This window comes from Oryctolagus cuniculus, chromosome 14 (assembly GCF_051225735.1).
Source record: "Oryctolagus cuniculus isolate XC-2025 breed Fujian yellow rabbit chromosome 14, ASM5122573v1, whole genome shotgun sequence".
NCBI classification, from domain to species: domain Eukaryota; kingdom Metazoa; phylum Chordata; class Mammalia; order Lagomorpha; family Leporidae; genus Oryctolagus; species Oryctolagus cuniculus.
The window spans coordinates 31,348,626-31,365,588 of record NC_142880.1 but is presented as its reverse complement, the minus strand read 5'-3'; the positions used below and the strand labels follow the sequence as shown (position 1 = coordinate 31,365,588).

Sequence of the window (16,963 nt, the reverse complement as noted above, 5' to 3'; positions counted from 1 at the left end):
GAGCAAGGAGGCCTGTGTGCAGTAGATGGTGGGAAGAACAGCAAAACACCACTTCAGGGACAGATTCTGCCTGAGCACGGAAAAGCAGAACCATAAATCTGGAGCTCAGCTTAAGGACTTGAGCTTTTACTTTGAATCAGGTGGGAAGTCATTGAAAGATTTTTTTTTTATTTGTTTGAAAAGCAGGGAGACAGAGATCTATCTGCTGGTTCACTCTCCCAACTTCTCCTAACAGCCAAGGCTTGGCCAGGCTCAAGTCAAAAGCCTGGAACTTAATCCTGGTCTGCAATGTCGGCGGCAGGGACCCAAGCACTGGAGCCATCAACTGCTGCCTCAAGGGTAAACATTAGCAAGAAGCTAGAGTTAGAAGCAGAGCTGGGACTTGAACCCAGGCACTCCAGGATGGAATAGGAATGTTCCTAGTGGTGTCCAAACCACTACACTAAATTCCCCCACTCCATGCCCCCACTGGAAGATTCTGAGCAAAGAAATGACATTGCCTCTTTGCAAAAGGGACACAAGTTACTTTTTGAGAGCAACAGTATTGCAGGGAGACTATGTTAAGAGAAGAAGGATGGTGTTGAACCAGGATAACCAAAGTAGAGGTGGTGAGAATTCATTGGATTCAATTTTTGGAAGCAAACAGAGAAAGATTGTGTGGAGGAAGTGAAGGAAAAAGAATCAAGGATAACTTCAAGGTTTAGGGCCTGAGCAAAAGCCAAGGCTGGAGTTGCCACTTACACAGATGGAAAAATCTAATTCTTAATTGGGTTTCTGTCCCTACTTTTAGGTCCCAAAAGGAGACTGTACAGATTCAGCTTGACACCCACACAGCCATTTTGACTGCAACTGCCATCTTGTCCTCCAGGCGACCCTGGAGGTCAATCATTCCAAGCCCTCTGGGGTGAAAAAAAAGGTCATTAAAATAATCTGCTGCTAGAGGTGGGCATTATGGTACAACATGTTAAGCCACTGCTAGGGATGCCTCCATCCCACATCATAGTGCCTGGTTCTAGTCCCAGCTACTCCGCACTCCCTATTCAACTTCCTGCTAATATGCATTGGAAAGCAATGGAAGATGACCCAAGTGCTGAGTCCTTGCCACCCACATGGGAGACTCTGATGGAGTTCCCACCTCTTGGAGTTGGCATGGACCAGGCCCTAGCCAATGCAACCATATGAGGAATGAATCAGCAGATGGAATTGCTCTCTCACTCTCTTTCTCCCTCCCTATACCCTTGACCTCTGTCACTCTGCCTTTCATATAAATAAATATATCTTTAAAAAATAATAATAGTGGCCAGTGCTGTGGCGTAGTGGGTAAAGCCGCCACCTGCAGTGCCAGCATCCTATATGGGCACCAGTTCGAGTCTGGCTGCTCCACTTCCAATCCAGCTCTCTGCTGTGGCCTAGGAAAGCAGTACAAGATGGCCCAAGACTTTGGGCCCCTGCACCCGCATGGAAAGACCCAGAGGAATCTCCTGGCTCCTGGCTTAGGATCGGCACAGCTCCAGCAGGCCCTTGTGGCCAGTTGGGGAGTGAGCCAGCAGATGGAAGACCTTTCTCTCTCTCTGCTTCTCCTTCTCTCTGTGTGTGGCTCTGACTTTCAAATAAATAAATACATCTTTTAAAAAAATGAAAATTAAAAAAATAGGAATCTGCCATTCTTACCTGATGCCTCTACATAAGAATGTCTCCTTGATGGCTGCAGAATATTAATACCTCGATAAAGTGCATTATGGCTGTCCACGAGCTCCTTTGTCTAGATACTCTTGTTCTTCTGCCCCATGATGCAGAACCACAACTTGCAGCTGCCTATCACACTTCTGTCTGTAAGTCCCTCCAATAAGTTACACTTCATGTAATCCTGGATATGTCCACCTCTCGCTACCGTCTCTCCATGCCTTCCACCTTCAGTGGCTGGTTCTACTATAACAGGTTTTCCTGAAACACTAACAAAATACAAAAATTCATGCAAGAAATATAAATGACAGTCCTAAAGTGTGAAACAGACTCAGTAATGGAAAGTGAACTTGTAGTCCTCTACTGTAGGTATTTGGCAATCCATAATAAGCAAACCTCTGGTAATTTGCACTTTTATAAATTAGACTGTGTGCTTACTACCATGGGACCATAGAGTACTTAGTGAAAATGTTAGGATGTTGTTATATTGGCTACCACATTGCAGTTTTTAGTAAAGTCCTCCAAAAAAGAAACAACCTTTCAGTGAAGTCTTAATGAAAGGAAACCCTTTTTGTCTGTCAGTACAAATCCATGATGGCTAATAATATTGCAATTTGCAGGGTGAAAATGGAATATTCCTGAACTAAAATTAGGATGTAGAAGAAGGCTGCCAGGCTCCTACACAAACAGCAGAGCAGAGCAGCTTACCTATTTTATAAAGAGTCATCGACAAATCAAATGGCCTGGGAGCAGGCCCTTAAACTCCCAGCAGTTGCCTAAATGACAGAGGCTGAGAGAGAGACTGATAAGCCTAGAATTGCATGATTCCTCAACGTTGGGACTGAAAATCTGAACTGGACAATTATTTGTTGTACAAGTCTGACCTATACAATGTAGGACATTTAACTATTTTGTTGGTCTCTACCTACTCAATGCCAGTAGCACCTGTATACTCTGCCAACACCATTACGATAATATGATGCTGTGAAACATCCCCTGAGGCAAACACTGCACCTTACTGGAGAACCATTTGGTTAAGGTGTATCTAAGTTGCTTAGATACACACCAGGCAATGGTTTGACTCAAGGACTAAGATTTGGGCTACTTGCAAGAAAATGACCAAATGCAAGTAAATAAAAATAACTCACTACGTTTATTTTTTAAATTTGAGTTAGCTAGGGGCTGGCGTTGTGGCATAGCAGGTAAAGCTATCATTTGCAATGCCAGCATCCAACATGGCACTGGTTCCTGGCCCGGCTGCTCCACTTCTGAACCAACTCCCAGCTTATGGCCTGGAAGCAGCAGAAGATAGCTTGCCACCCATGTGGGAGACCCAGAAGAAGCTTCTGTTGTGACCCTCTGAGAAACGAGCCACTGGATGGAAGGTATCCCTCTCAGCCTCTCCCCTTCTCCCTGTAGCTCTTTCAAATAAATAAATCTTAAAAAAAAAAAAAAAAAATGAGTTGGGGCCGGTGCTGTGGCACAGTGGGTTAATGCCCTGGCCTGAAGTGCTGGCATCCCATATGGGCACTGGTTCTAGTCCTGGCTGTTCCACTTCCGATCCAGCTCTCTGCTCTGGCCTGGGAAAGCAGTAGAAGATGACCCAAGTCTTTTGGTCCCTGCACCCATGTGGGAAAGCTAGAAGAAGCTCCTGGCTCCTGGCTTCAGATCAGCGCAGCTCTGGCCGTTGCGGACAGTTGGGGAGTAAACCATAAGATGGAAGACCTCTCTTTCTCTCTCTGCTTCTCCTCTCTCTGTGTAACTCTGACTTTCAAATAAAAATAAATAAATCTTTAAAAATAAATAAATAAATGAGTTAAAAGAAAATCCCAACAAAGATTTATTATTCAACCCCTAAGATGATTCCCTGGACCCCAATCTCTCACCAAAAGAAAACCAGCTCTAATGCAATACAGTCCCCAGTACAGAAATCACTCTCAGTAACCACTGGCTGTGACCAGGAAGAAAGTGAAGACGGGGCCACTGCTGTGGCCTAATAAGTTAACCTGCCACCTGCATCCCATATGGATGCCAGTTCGAATCCTAGCTGCTCTATTTCAGATCCAGCTCCCTGCTAATGCACCCGGGAAAGCAGCAGAAGATGGCCCAAGTGCTTTGTCCCTGCACCCACATGAGAGACCCAGAAGAAGCTCCTGGCTCCTGGCTTCAGCCTGGCCTAACCCTGGCCATTGCAGGCATTTGGCTAGTGAACCAGTAGGTGAAAGACATCTCTCTCTCTTCCTCTCTCCTTCTCTCCCTCTCTACCTCTCTGTCTCCCTCTCTCTCCTGTAACTCTGCCTTTCAAATAAATAAAATAAATCTTTAAAAAATAATGAAGACAGAAGATCCTCACATATGGCAAACCAAAGCCAGCCCTATTGGTCAACCAAAAATCTAAAAAAGAGTCATCATCATCCCTGCACCGGAAGTCTCTGTGAGCTATATTCCCTTTTTCTCTTGCAATTAAGAGTTTTGTTTGTCTTTATGCTATTTTCCTTCTAGAACTGAACACTGGCTTTATTATAATTAGTTATAATTTAACCATGTTACTAGACCCTGAAGCAATGTCTTCAGACATAATTGTGAGAAATGATCCACAAATCCTAGAAAGAAAGCCACAAGCAACAATTAAACAAGTGCAGAGTTCTTCCTTAGTTACCTACACAAGAATACACCTAACGCAAGAAAGCCACTGAGTCTGTCCTGAGGCTTTTGGTAGAGCCCCTGAATCCATCTGCTCAGAATACACTCCTGCTCTTCTCAGTGCCCGAGGTATCCAGGATTTTGGTTTTGTGCAAATGAAAGAGTACTGAGAAATCTATTATTACCCTTATTTGCAGATGGAAAAAAAAAAAACTGAAGCTATAAGAATTTAATTATTTCTTTAAATTCATATAACTAAATGCTAGTAGCATAGATTCAACCATAGGCAGGTCTGGCTATAACAGTTACACTATTTTCACCACACCATACTGCCTCTCAGGAGACTAGTGTGAAACTTCTCTATGCTTTATAAACATCTGTAGCCGTAAGTTCAGTCCTTACATGGAATGAGTACTGTATCAACATTTGTGCCATGACCAAAAATGGAAGAATTAAATGCCCTCCTGCTTTGTTCCATACCTTAACAGCATGCCTCTCATCTGACACAGAACATTCTGCATTATTTTTATAATGCAGGCTACTTTAGAGGACATGTCTATTTCTTCACCATCTTCATCCTTTTTCAAAAACCATATTACTATATATAGCACAAGTATCTCCACGCGAGATAATAAAATGCCAGTTCTACTCACAAGGTAAATCAGGCTCCAAATTACAGATAAGAAACTAAAACCTTAGAAAGAGAACACTACGGGGGCTGGCGCTGTGGTGTGGCAGGTGGGGACGCCGCCTGACTCAGGTTCAAGTCCCAGCTGCTCTACTTCCAATCTAGTTATCTGCTGTGGCCTGGGAGAAGGGCAGAGGAAGATGGCCCAAGCACTTGAACCCTTGCACCCACATGGCAGACCCAGAAGAAGCTCCAGACTCCTGGATTCCACCTGGCCTAGTTCTGGCCATTAAGGCCATTTGGAGAGTAAGCCAATGGATGGAAGATATCTCTCTCTCTGTTTCTTCCTAACTCCACCTTTCAAATAAAAAGAAAAAAACCAGCAATAGCTATTAATAAATGGCCAAATTCCTTTCAAATGTTGTTGAGGGTGGGAGAAAAGGGAAGGACAGATTTATGACTAAAAGATCCTGGGCATTTTCAAGAAATTTTTCCAAAGATCATGAGAATATTTGATCTAGCTGATTATTCTGTAAAAATATTTCACAAATTAACTTTGCTTTCCTAGAAGGTAGGTGGATTGGCTTTCTCTTCACTTCTAGCAGCTTTCTACTTCAGGGGAAATTTTTTTTTTTTTTTTTTTTTTTTTTTTTTTTTTTTGACAGGCAGAGTTATACAGTGAGAGAGACAGAGAGAAAGGTCTTCCTTTTTCCATTGGTTCACCCAACAAATGGCTGCCACAGCTGGCGCACTGCGCCGATCTGAAGCCAGGAGCCAGGTGCTTCCTCCTGGTCTCCCCTGCGGGTGCAGGGCCCAAACAATTGGGCCATCCTCCACTGCACTCCTGGGCCACAGCAGAGAGCTGGACTGAAGAGGAGTGACCGGGACAGAATCCTGTGCCCCAACCAGGACTACAACCCAGGGTGCCGGCGCCGCAGGTGGAGGATTAGCTTAGTGAGCCTCGGTGCCGGCAGGAAAAATTTTTTTAAAGATTTATTAATTGGGGCTGGCATTGTGGTATAGCAGGTAAAGCTACCACCTGTGAAGCCAGTATCCAATAAGGGCACCAGTTCCAGTCGCAGCTACTCCACTTCTGATCCAGCTCCCAGCTAATGGCCTGGGAAAAACAGTGGAGGATGGTCCAGGTGCTTGGGTCTCTGATACCCACATGGGACACCTTGAAGAAGCTCCTGGTAAACTTCAGTCTGGCCCAGCCCCGACCATTGCTGCCAACTGGGGAGTGAACTAGCAAATGGAAGATATCGCCCTCTCTGGTTCTCCCTCTCTCTATGTAGCTCTACCTTTCAAATACATAGATTTTTTTTAAACCACTGAGCCACAGTGCCAGCCTGCTCATCTGTTTTTGTTTTTGTTTTTGTTTTTGTTTTTGTTTTTTTTCTTAAAGATGGACAGAACCAGGCCAAGGAGTCAAGAACTTCATTCAGGTCTCCTACATGGGTGGCAGGCCCCCAAACACTTGGGCCATCTGCTGCTGCTTTTCCCAGGCCAATACTGGGAGCTGGTCAGATGCAGCGAAACCAGGACAAGAACAGATGCCCATATGGGATGCCAGTGTCACAGGCATTAGCTTTACCCACTACACCACAATGCTAGCCCCTCAGGAAAATTTTTTTACAGAGAAACAACAGAGACTGGTGCTATGGCATGGCAGGTGAAGGCTCCACCTGCCATGCCAACATCCCATACAGGCACTGGTTAGAGTCCCAGCTGCTCTACTTCCAATCCAGCTCTCTGCTATGGCCTGGGAAAGCAGCAGAAGATGGCCCAAGTCCTTGTGCCCCTGTACCCGCATGGGAGACCTGGAGGAAGCTCTTGGCTCCTGACTTCAGAATGGCATAGCTCCGGCTGTTGTGGTCATCTGGGGAGTGACTCAGTTGATGGAAGACCTTTCTCTCTCTCTTTCTTTCTTTCTTTCTTTCTTTCTCTCTTTCTCTCTCTCTCTCTCTCTCTCTCTCCCTCATTCTCTGCCTCTACCTCTCTGTAATTCCGCCTTTCAAATAATAAATAAATCTTTTAAAAATGAAACATTTTATTACAAAAATTATAGTATAGAACAATCGGAAGCAGAATAAGGCAAAGTAAGATATAGACACTGAACAGTGAGCCTGATCTTAGGATCTTCTAGTAAAAGGAAGTCACCTCAGCAAAACCATGAATAATTCAACAGAGACCTTCAGAATCACTCCCAGAGTTAAAACTGCTGTTACACTCAGGACTGCTAAGACTCTTGTCATTTGTGTTTATTTCATATTTAGCATATGAAAGACCTGAGTTAAAATAGCCAAAATCACTTTATAACTAGGTCTCCCTGGATGAATGATCTGACCTAAGATTGTTTTCACACCACAAAACAAAATACCAGGGTATTTCAAAAAGATTGGAGAAAATGGAAATAAAAGAGAAATTCATCATGCTGCCAAAAAAAAAAAAAAAAAGAAATAAATGCATTTAGGGTCTTCAGAAAGTTCAGGAAAAATTCACATTATAAACAACTATGTATAGATTTCCAAAATTTACATCAAAATAAACACTTTGCTTAATTTCATTTTCCATGAGCTTCTTGAAGTACCATTGTACAAACATCCAATTCATGGGCTTGTCATAAAAATCAAAAGAAATGAACAAAGTGCCTAGCACTTTTACCAAACACTGAAGAAACATTAGTAACCCCCACACACACATTATATACCTGAATCCACATAATTTACTAAAAAACTGGGGGACAGAAGCCATTTCCATGGTTAACTATTTCTTGGGGGTTAGATGTTGAGCAGGTATAGGTGTTCAGCTCAGCAATAAGGATGCAGGTGCAGCACTTGGGAGCGTCTGGATTCCATGCCTAACTCCAATTCCTGACTACAGTTTCCTCTGAAGCAGACCCCGAGAGGCAGCAGTGATAACGACACTGGGTTCCTGCCACCCACGGGGGAGACATGGATTGCGTTCCTAGCTCCCTGCTTCAGCCAGGCCCAGGCCCAGCCATTGTAGGCATTTAGGGAGTAAACTGGCAGCCAGGAGCAATCTCTGTCTTTCCCTCTTTGTCTCTGCTTCTCAAGTAATTTCTCAAAAAAATAAATAAATAAAATGAAATGTCAAGAAAAAAGGGCTATGCATACACAAAAATTTGTTTTAAAGATTTATTTTATTTATTTGAAAAACAGAGTTACAGAGAGAGGTACAGACAGAGAGAGAGGTCTTCCATCCGCTGGTTCACTCCCCAGATGGCTGCAATGGCTGGAGCTGTGCAGATCCGAAGCCAGGATGCGGGTACTTCAGGCCCAGGCGTTAACCCACTGTGCCACAGCGCCGGCCCACATGCACAAAAATTTTTAAGATGAAATATAAATGAGAGGGGCCAGTGCCATGGCTCAGTAAATTAATCCTCCGCCTGCGGCGCCGGCATTCCATATGGGCACCTGTTCTAGTCCCAGCTGCTCCTCTTCCAATCCCGCCCTCTGCTGTGTCCTGGGAAAGCAGTGAAAGATGGCCCAAGTGCTTGGGCCCCTGCACCCACATGGGAGACTGGAAAGAAGCTCCTGGCTCCTGGCTCTTGGCTTCGGATTAGCACAGCTCCGGCTGTTGCGGCCATTTGGGGAGTGAACCAACTGAAGGAAGATCTTTCTGAAGGAAGACCTCTCTGTAATTCTACCTTTCAAATAAATAAGCAAAATCTTTTTTAAAAAATTAAAAAAATAATAATAATTACCTGAGACAACTGCACCATTTAGTTCTCCCTAATTCCTGCAAATGTATTCAATACACAGAAACAGGAATCACAAAATGATGGTAATTAACAAGAATACATAAATTCAGAGTAAACTGAGAATGGATGTGATATGTAACAGTGACTAGATGTGCCACATTAGAAAGTCCACCATTCACCACAGATGCTATACTGAAACAAAAAGGATAATGCTTGAAAATGTTTCCTTTAAAGCTCCTAGCAAGGCAAAATTTACAAAATCTTAGGGAAACTTAAAATGATGGCTAAGAATGTGCATGGATTCTGAAAGAAACATAATTCAAAAGAAAGGACATTGTATACACACTCTCATGAAGCAAGAGGTGGTACTGCTGCAAGGACAGCTCACTGACCCATTTGTTAAAACTGGATATTACCATAACAGTCAAATGCAGGGGCTGGCGCTGTGGTGCAGCAGGTAAAACCATGCCTGCAGTGCTGGCATCCCATATGGGTGCAGGTTCAAGTTCCAGCTGCTCCACTTCCGATCCAGCTCTCTGCTATGGCCTGGGAAAGCAGCAGAAGATGGCCCAAGTTCCTGTCTTTAGATGAGCCCAGCTCTGGCCATTATGGCTATTTGGAGAGTGAACAGCGGATGGAAGACCTTTCTCTCTCTCTGCCTCTGCCTCAGCCTCTCTGTAACTCTGCCTTTCAAATAAATAAAATAAATCTTAAAAAAAAAAAGAGTCAAATGCACTTTGTACTATATGGTGAAATTAACAAGAGCACAAGGACGAAGAGAAGCCTGGGAAACCCTTCCCCAGCTGAACACATCCATACAGCACAGAGGACACAGACTACAGAAATGTTCGACTCCAAGGAGAAAACACATCCAAGAAACAGCAGAAAGCATCAAGCATTACTAAGGACTAACCTTCAGTTAGTCCTCAGAAGGAGACAACTTTGTGATCAAGCCAGAAATGATCTTTTGTTCTGCAAACCTCAAGAAAGAAGAATCAAGAATAAGAACCTTGGTCTATATGCTAGCAATGTAATGCAAAGTCATCTAGCCTTCATTTTAGAAGCTAAAAACTGGCAATGTTTAACAAGTACTATTTCTAGGATTGCTAAGAGTCTGAACGGATCACTTAAATTTTTCAATTAAATTTGACGGTATTTTATGGAAGTAGTTAAATCCTAGATTCACAAAAAGTTTCAGGAAATAACATTTGCAAATATTAACAGCCTGCTGAACAGTTTTCCAAAGTCTTTATTTCTAATTACTTATATGTAGGATGAATAAATAATTTAAAAGCAACTTCATTCAAAGCAATGCAGTTTTAAAGATGGTTTTCTGATTACATCAAAATATATTTTTGTTTACTAGAATAAAAATTTTTATATGCTACTTCAGAAGTACCTAGAATGTAAGAATCCTACTATTAAAACTATTAGCCCCATTATGGAAACGATCTTTCTGCTAGTAGGATAATTTACAGTGGAAAATTAGTTCCAATTTTGTATAATAATTAATGTTACTTACAATAAAGACTATGGTGCTATTATTCAAATATTTTTAAGTGTTCATTAACAGTTATTCTAATTTTTAAATGTAGGTCTCTTCATTATCAATTACATAAAATTAGTGGAGTAATCTTTTCTTCTATAGCATTACAAGAAGAAAAACTGGCCAGGCATTCATTTCAGGAAAATAGGGAAGTACCATGGGCCTTAACTATAGAACTGCAAGGCATGTTACTAATAATAGATCTACCCTTTTTACTGACTCACTTTCTTCAATAAATCAGAGTAGATTCAAGTTTGTACCAATAGTGATATCAGAGTCAAGCACAGGCATTCTGGTATGCTTGCTTGAGTGGAAGAGGAAGAGACGGAATTCTAGCTGGCATGCTAGAAAATTTCACACTGGAATATGTCACACATGTAAAGATCTTGCACTTGGGTGGGAAATTAATAAAAACTGACTGAAATCACACAATCGTGCTTTACAGCTGGAAGAGACAGAAGGACTATCTAGTTCAACTCCTAACTCCATTCAGTTCAGTGCTTCCCTTCACAGCACCCATAATAGGCTGCTGGGTGCATTTAAACTGAGGGTTTTTTGAGTTTTTTGTTTTTTTTTTTTTTTAATGAATTAGAACCCTATTGTTACAGAACACATGATTAAATATGGATCTCTGTAAAATAATGCTTCCTTAAAAATAATCCTATAAATTTATCAGTAGGAAGTAGAAAATATATACCAAACACCCAGAGACTTCAAAAAGCTTATGGAAATGTGAACTTAAAAGATGTTTATTTTGGTGCAAAGAAATTAGAAACCCATGTATAGTCTCCCACAACATGCATTTTCCATGAATTCTGAAAAGATTCCTTCATAAAACTAACAGTATCATCAAATCAGAAGATTAAGTTTTAAACAGATTAAGTAAATATGACTCAAGAAATTTAAGAAAGTTACATTTGGCTTTTTTGTATCAATTTAAGCAAACACTTGTGGTTTAAATGAAAAGAATTTCAGGCAACCATCTAACAACTGATGGTGCTCTAAGGTGAAGAAAATTAAATCAAGAATCTAGACAAGTGAAATATTTGGAGAGTTAAAACTCATTCAAAGTAAATTCCTGACTATCCTTATTAGATAAAGTAATCTAAGAAATATAATAGTTAACCTATTTCTAACTATTTTAGTTTATACAAATGCAAATGTCATTCAATTTAAGTAACTTACATGCGCATCATTTTAATGTCCTTTATCTGAAATCTAAGGACTATATTTAGGTGACAAATAAACATAATAATACCAGGAGAGGTAAGATTATAGTATATATAAAATTATAGCATGTAAGAAACCAAATATGGAAGTTAACTACTTCCTATATTCAAGCATCTTATCTTCATTATCTCATTTCTTCCACATAATAACTTTATGAGGCAATTTCATCACTATCATTTAGTAAATGAGGAAACTATGATCTAAAGACATTATGGGGGCCAGCACTGCGGCACAGGGGGTAAAACCACTACCTGCAGTGCCAGCACCCCATATGGGTGCTGGTTCAAGTCCCAGCTGCTCCACTTCTTATCCAACTCTCTGCTATGGCCTGGGAACACAGTACAAGATGGCTCAAGTCTTTGGACCCCTGCACCCATGTGGGAGACCAGGGAGAGGCTCCTGGCTCCTGGCTTCAGATCAGCTCAGCTCTGGCTGTTGCAGCCATCTAGGGAGGGAGCCAGTGGATGGAAGACCTCTTTCTCTCTCTCTCTCTGCCTCTGCCTCTCTGTAACTCTGCCTTTCAAATAAATAAATAAATATTTTAAATAAATTTATAGAAATTAAAAATAGACATTATATAATTGTCCAAGAACCTGCAGAAGAGTAACTTTTACTTAAACCCAGTTTACGACTTCAAAATAAATGGCTCTTGTTTTCATTCTACTTTGCAACCTGGAAAGGAACACCTACATTAAAATTACCAGTCTTTTAATTAATACATGCTGAAGAAAAAGACAATATCTAGCTTAGAGAGAATGCCGAAAGTAGTCATGTTTTATAATTATTAGCTACTAGTTAAGAAATAATTCCAAGTCATGCATGATACTAATTTTTAAGAGCTGAATTGTAGAATACCCCCAAAATGGAGAAATCTGAAAAGCTTTTTAACAGGCAATAAGTTAACTTTATCTTGCTTGGAATTCCAAAAGAAAAACTTGGGAGACCTCAGATTTTGTTAGCCACACAGCAATTTCATATGCTAAACTAGGATTATGTTTATACTTATGTAATAAGATGAAGTAGCTGCTTGAGTCTGATCTCTTTGTTCTAACTCTAATGTGTCCTCTATTCTTTTCCATTTTTCCCTCAGATCTGGGAGTCCAATTGTAATTTAGAATAATTGATCCCCAAAGCAGAAATTCCTACAACTTTAGATGCAAATACAGATATACTGAAATGAAGACCATCAGATTGAAATGACTGGTAGAGTGTTACAGAAGAAATAGAAGTTTGAGTTCTTTTCCAAAACACTAATTATAGTGGAATTATTGGTGACTCTTCCTCTCCACAGTTTCGTCAAAGCATTTAACTTTTATAACCAGATAAAAGTAGGAAAGGAAAGGTGAAAGGAAAGGAATGGGGGAAAAACTGGAGCTTTAGTCTGTTTCTGAATTAGCTGAATCCTACCATTAAAGTTCCAAAACTAGGGCCTGCCTGTTCCTTCTCAACTCTTGGTAGCACAGCAAATAAGCCATATATAAACATGACAGAGACAAATGAAATATGGAAAAATAATACTGAGGCAATCTACAGATCTATAAATTCTGAGACACAGCTCTTAATTTTCATATTTAAGAGATTAGTATATAAATGAACTAAGTATAAAAACAGATTGAGATTATGCCAAAACAGAAAAGCATGTGAACAGTTTGAATTTCCTAAGTATGGAAAAATTACATATATTAGATATTTGTATGTATTTGAATGTATACTCATTTCTACTTACTCCTTTACTATAAACTGAAGATCAGTGTTAAAATATTCCATTATCAATACCATGAGACAATACCCAAGATAGTTTGTGTTTTATCAAAACACTGACTTGAAACTCTCAAATTAATTCAGTCTCCATGAAGTAGTTCTACTAAAAAATTCCACATTTGCTAGCTATTGTCCATTACAAAAATATTAATGCAAAAAACATACATGATTGATCTAATTTATTTATATTACCATAACAATGCAAAATTAATATTCTCTTGGGTCTCCTTCCAAAAGGAAATGCTTATTTATAAATCAAGTATAAAACTATACTAACACAGGAGCCCAATTTTAAAACAAAACTTTTATTTATGTAGCAAATTCATTAGATTTCCTTTTTTCTTTTTACCAAAATACAATCTAATTCTGGGATTGATTACAAAGATGACTTCAGCTCACTCACAAAACTGCTTTGAATTTTGTCATGTAATTAAACTACTATAGCTTTTATAAGCCTTACTCCCACTTACAAACAGAAATAAGCACCTTACAATATTCTGGTATTATATTTGTATACGTTTATGTATATGTTTATGGTAGGATTCAGCTAATTCAGAAACAGACTAAAGTTCCAGTTTTTCCCCCATTCCTTTCCTTTCACCTTTCCTTTCCTACTTTTATCTGGTTATAAAAGTTAAATGCTTTGACGAAACCGTGGAGAGGAAGAGTCACCAATAATTCCACTATAATTAGTGTTTTGGAAAAGAACTCAAACTTCAGCATTTCAGTTCCTGTATTCTTGAAGAGTCACTATGTAACAGCTGTCTTGACAATGTTACTGCTACACAGGTGATGGGTTCAACTCAATTGTTCTAGGAGACTGGAATGTGCCATAGTAAAATACTGGAGAAAAAAGTTGTCAAATGTGAAATATTCACAGCCCAGTTACAGCTATGTAACAAGTATATACCACTTAAAGATGAAACTTGTCTACCAACAGTCTGTTTCTCTTTGGAACTAATGACATCTACCTTGAAGTGGTGCAGAAGCTGCCTTAACTGGAAGCTGACAATTTGAGATGGTGTCTATTTAATGTTGCCAACCATCAGGGCAGAAGAGCAGCAGATCTTCGCCAAGGGTCTCTGATGGAGAACAGAGAAAGGGTTTCCAAGTACATGCCTATGCATTCTCTTAATATATTCCTAACTCCTTGGAAGCACAGCTCCCTTGGATCCAGAGTACCGGTAGAAAAGCTGCCCTGATTACAAGATACCTTCCCATGCGTTCACTGGAAAACCGTGGCTCTTCCCCAGTACGTCTTTCTGAAGACCACTGAGGCAGACCCAGATATAAGAACACTGCAATCATATTTGGCATTTTTTAAATCATTAAAATAGTTCGGTCTACCCTCTTACGGATTTTCCTATTACACTTTCATACATAATAACTTCACTTGAGAAATGTATCTCTTAAAATAGCTGGAGAAAGGGGAAAACGACAGCAACTGTACACCTTTACGGTGATTTATGTCAAACTCATAGACAGACCCCATGAATACGTGCAGCTTCTTCTGAATTAACTTGGTTCACCCTAAAGGCTACCAGCCTTATCAAGTTCTTACAGTGTGTACCGTACTGAGACTGCTTAGCAAAATCATGAATGTACACAGTGAAAGCGCGGAGCGCCTCACGGACACTCCTTCATCTGTGCAAGTCCCGGGCCCCTCCGAACACCTCCCGAGCCCGAGACCACAGAACAGGAGCGACCCCGAAGCACACGCCTCACACACCTGAGCCGCCCGAGTCGGGGCTCGGGCACCTCTGGTCCGGGTGGGAGGAACCAGGGAGGTGCGGGGCCGAAGCGGGACGAGGAAGACTGGTCGCGTCGCGGGCGAGTGCGGGGTCCCAGATTTAGGACGGGCTCGGGCACACCCGGGAATTGGGAAGGAGGGTGGCCGGCCCGGCGGGAGGGCGGCGCCGGCCGGAGGAGCGCGCCGACGGGAGGGCGGCGCCCGCAGCCCCCACACCCGCAGCCCCCGGCCCCGCGACGGGGCGGGGCCACTGCGCCCGCCACCGCCGGTTCGCGCGGCACCCGCCCCCTCAGCCTCCGGGTCCCGGGGTGGTGGGAGGGGCCGGCCTCGCGGGGCCCGCAGCGCGCCCAGCCCAAGGCCCAGCCGGGAATGTCCCGCCGTGGGCAGGAGGATGGGCGGGTGACCCCCTCAGCCCGGGGCGGGGAGGCGGCCGGCTGCGGGAGGAGGAAGAGCCCTCGGCGCAGCGCCGCCACCGGGGCCGAATCCCGGCACCCCGCTGCGGCAGGGGTGGTGGCCCCCGATCTAGGCTCGCCGTCCCTCTTCTTCCCCCCTCCCTCGGCGTTGCCCCGGGCAACAGCGCCTACCGCCGGCGGCGCGAAACGCACCTACCTAGAACCTGACAAGCAGGAGCCCCTCAGACACGGGAGCCAGTCGCCACCCCGCGTCACGGGGGCCGCCACAGCCAATAGGCTCAGCTGTCACGAACCGCTGCAGCCAATCCCGCTGCACTCCGGTCTCCGGGCACCCTCGAGGCCTTACCCAATGGACGAGAGCGGAAGGCGGGTGCTGCCGCCCGGCCCTCAGCCCCCTCCTCCACTACCTCCCAGGAGGCGGGGCGCGGCCGATTGGACCCGGACCCGGAGGGGGCGGGGCTCGGACTCGAGGCCGGGTGGGCGCGCGCGGCCAGGGGGCTGCGGGCGCGGCGGGTGGAGGCGCGGCCTGAGGCCGCCGCCCTCTGGCCCGGGCGTGGTTCCGAGGTTTGTCCTGTGATGCGGCTCTCTCAGCCTCAGTAGCCCGGTCCTCGTCGTGCTATCCAGAGCTGCCACGGTGCGATGGGGCCGGAGGCGGGCGGCGGCGTCACAGGAAACTTTGGGAGACTCGACGGGCCGTGACCGGGAAGTGGCCGTGGGTGATAAGCAGGGGCCGCCTGGAAGGGACTGCCCGCGGGTCGGCCGCCGGAAAGGAATTCGCAGTGGGGGCGGAGGCGTGGTGGAAACGCCAAGTGTGCCCGCGGGCGCCGGGCAAGCACCAGAGCCGCCGTCTCGGTGGGCGAACCCCTACTCCTGAATAGGCACACTCCGTCCCTCGCGATCACCTTTCTCCCACGTGTGTCCCACATCCTACGTGTAACGTCGATTCCTTTAGGCTACCCCCGAGGGCAGGTACAGTGTTTCCGGCGCCCGCAGCGGCTGAGGCTGCTGCTGGCCCTGAGGTGGGTGCCGGCTCAGGTCCGGGGAGCGCCCCTGCGGGAAGCCGTGACCTCCCCGAGACCGGATGGCGAAGGGAACCCTAACTGAGTTGCGTTTCCCCCCGGGGGCAGGAGGAGCGGTCGCTAAAGCGTCCCTCGTCGGAAGCACCTGGTGGGAAATGAGTGACGTGAACTAAGCCCAAGACTGCCCGGCGACCTGTAGCGGTGTGACTGTGACGGACGTCACCCACCCGGCCCTGTTGGAGGGCGTGACCCTCCCGTACTCCTGCAGCAGGCTTTTTAAGGCGTTGCATCTTGTGCGTTGGTTGAACCACATTCTTTGCCTGGAGCAAATCTCTAGTCAACCCGATATCCACCCTCTCCCTCAAAAACGTCTGAGTTATGAGGGAGCCAAGGCAGGGTGGTGAGTATTTTTTCTAAACAGGGTTATTTATTTGACCACAGTGAACCAGCCCTACACGTAGAAAAACATAAGTTTTAAGTTGGACTGCTTTTATCTGCAGTTTCAAAAGCCAAAGAAACCAAACTGTGCTGTAAGGACAAATAAAAATAAGAGGCTTAATTGTCTC

General features: G+C 43.9%; 1 protein-coding gene across 29 annotated transcripts in view; it reads right to left on the bottom strand.

The window, feature by feature from the left end:
- FER (FER tyrosine kinase) overlaps positions 1-15,783 on the bottom strand; it is a 428,569-nt gene extending 412,786 nt beyond the window's left edge. For 8 of the 29 annotated variants that reach the window (XR_016220599.1, XR_011381952.2, XR_016220601.1 and 5 more), the window contains exon 1: positions 15,575-15,706. The gene's annotated coding sequence lies outside the window, so the exon portion shown is untranslated. Of the gene's footprint in view, positions 1-1,671; positions 1,953-9,591; positions 9,659-14,186; positions 14,298-14,944; positions 15,089-15,574 lie in introns of those variants that run through there. The other 21 variants (XM_070056517.2, XM_051853913.3, XM_070056513.2 and 18 more) reach the window with 13 other exon arrangements.
- Positions 15,784-16,963: the final 1,180 nt, after the last annotated feature.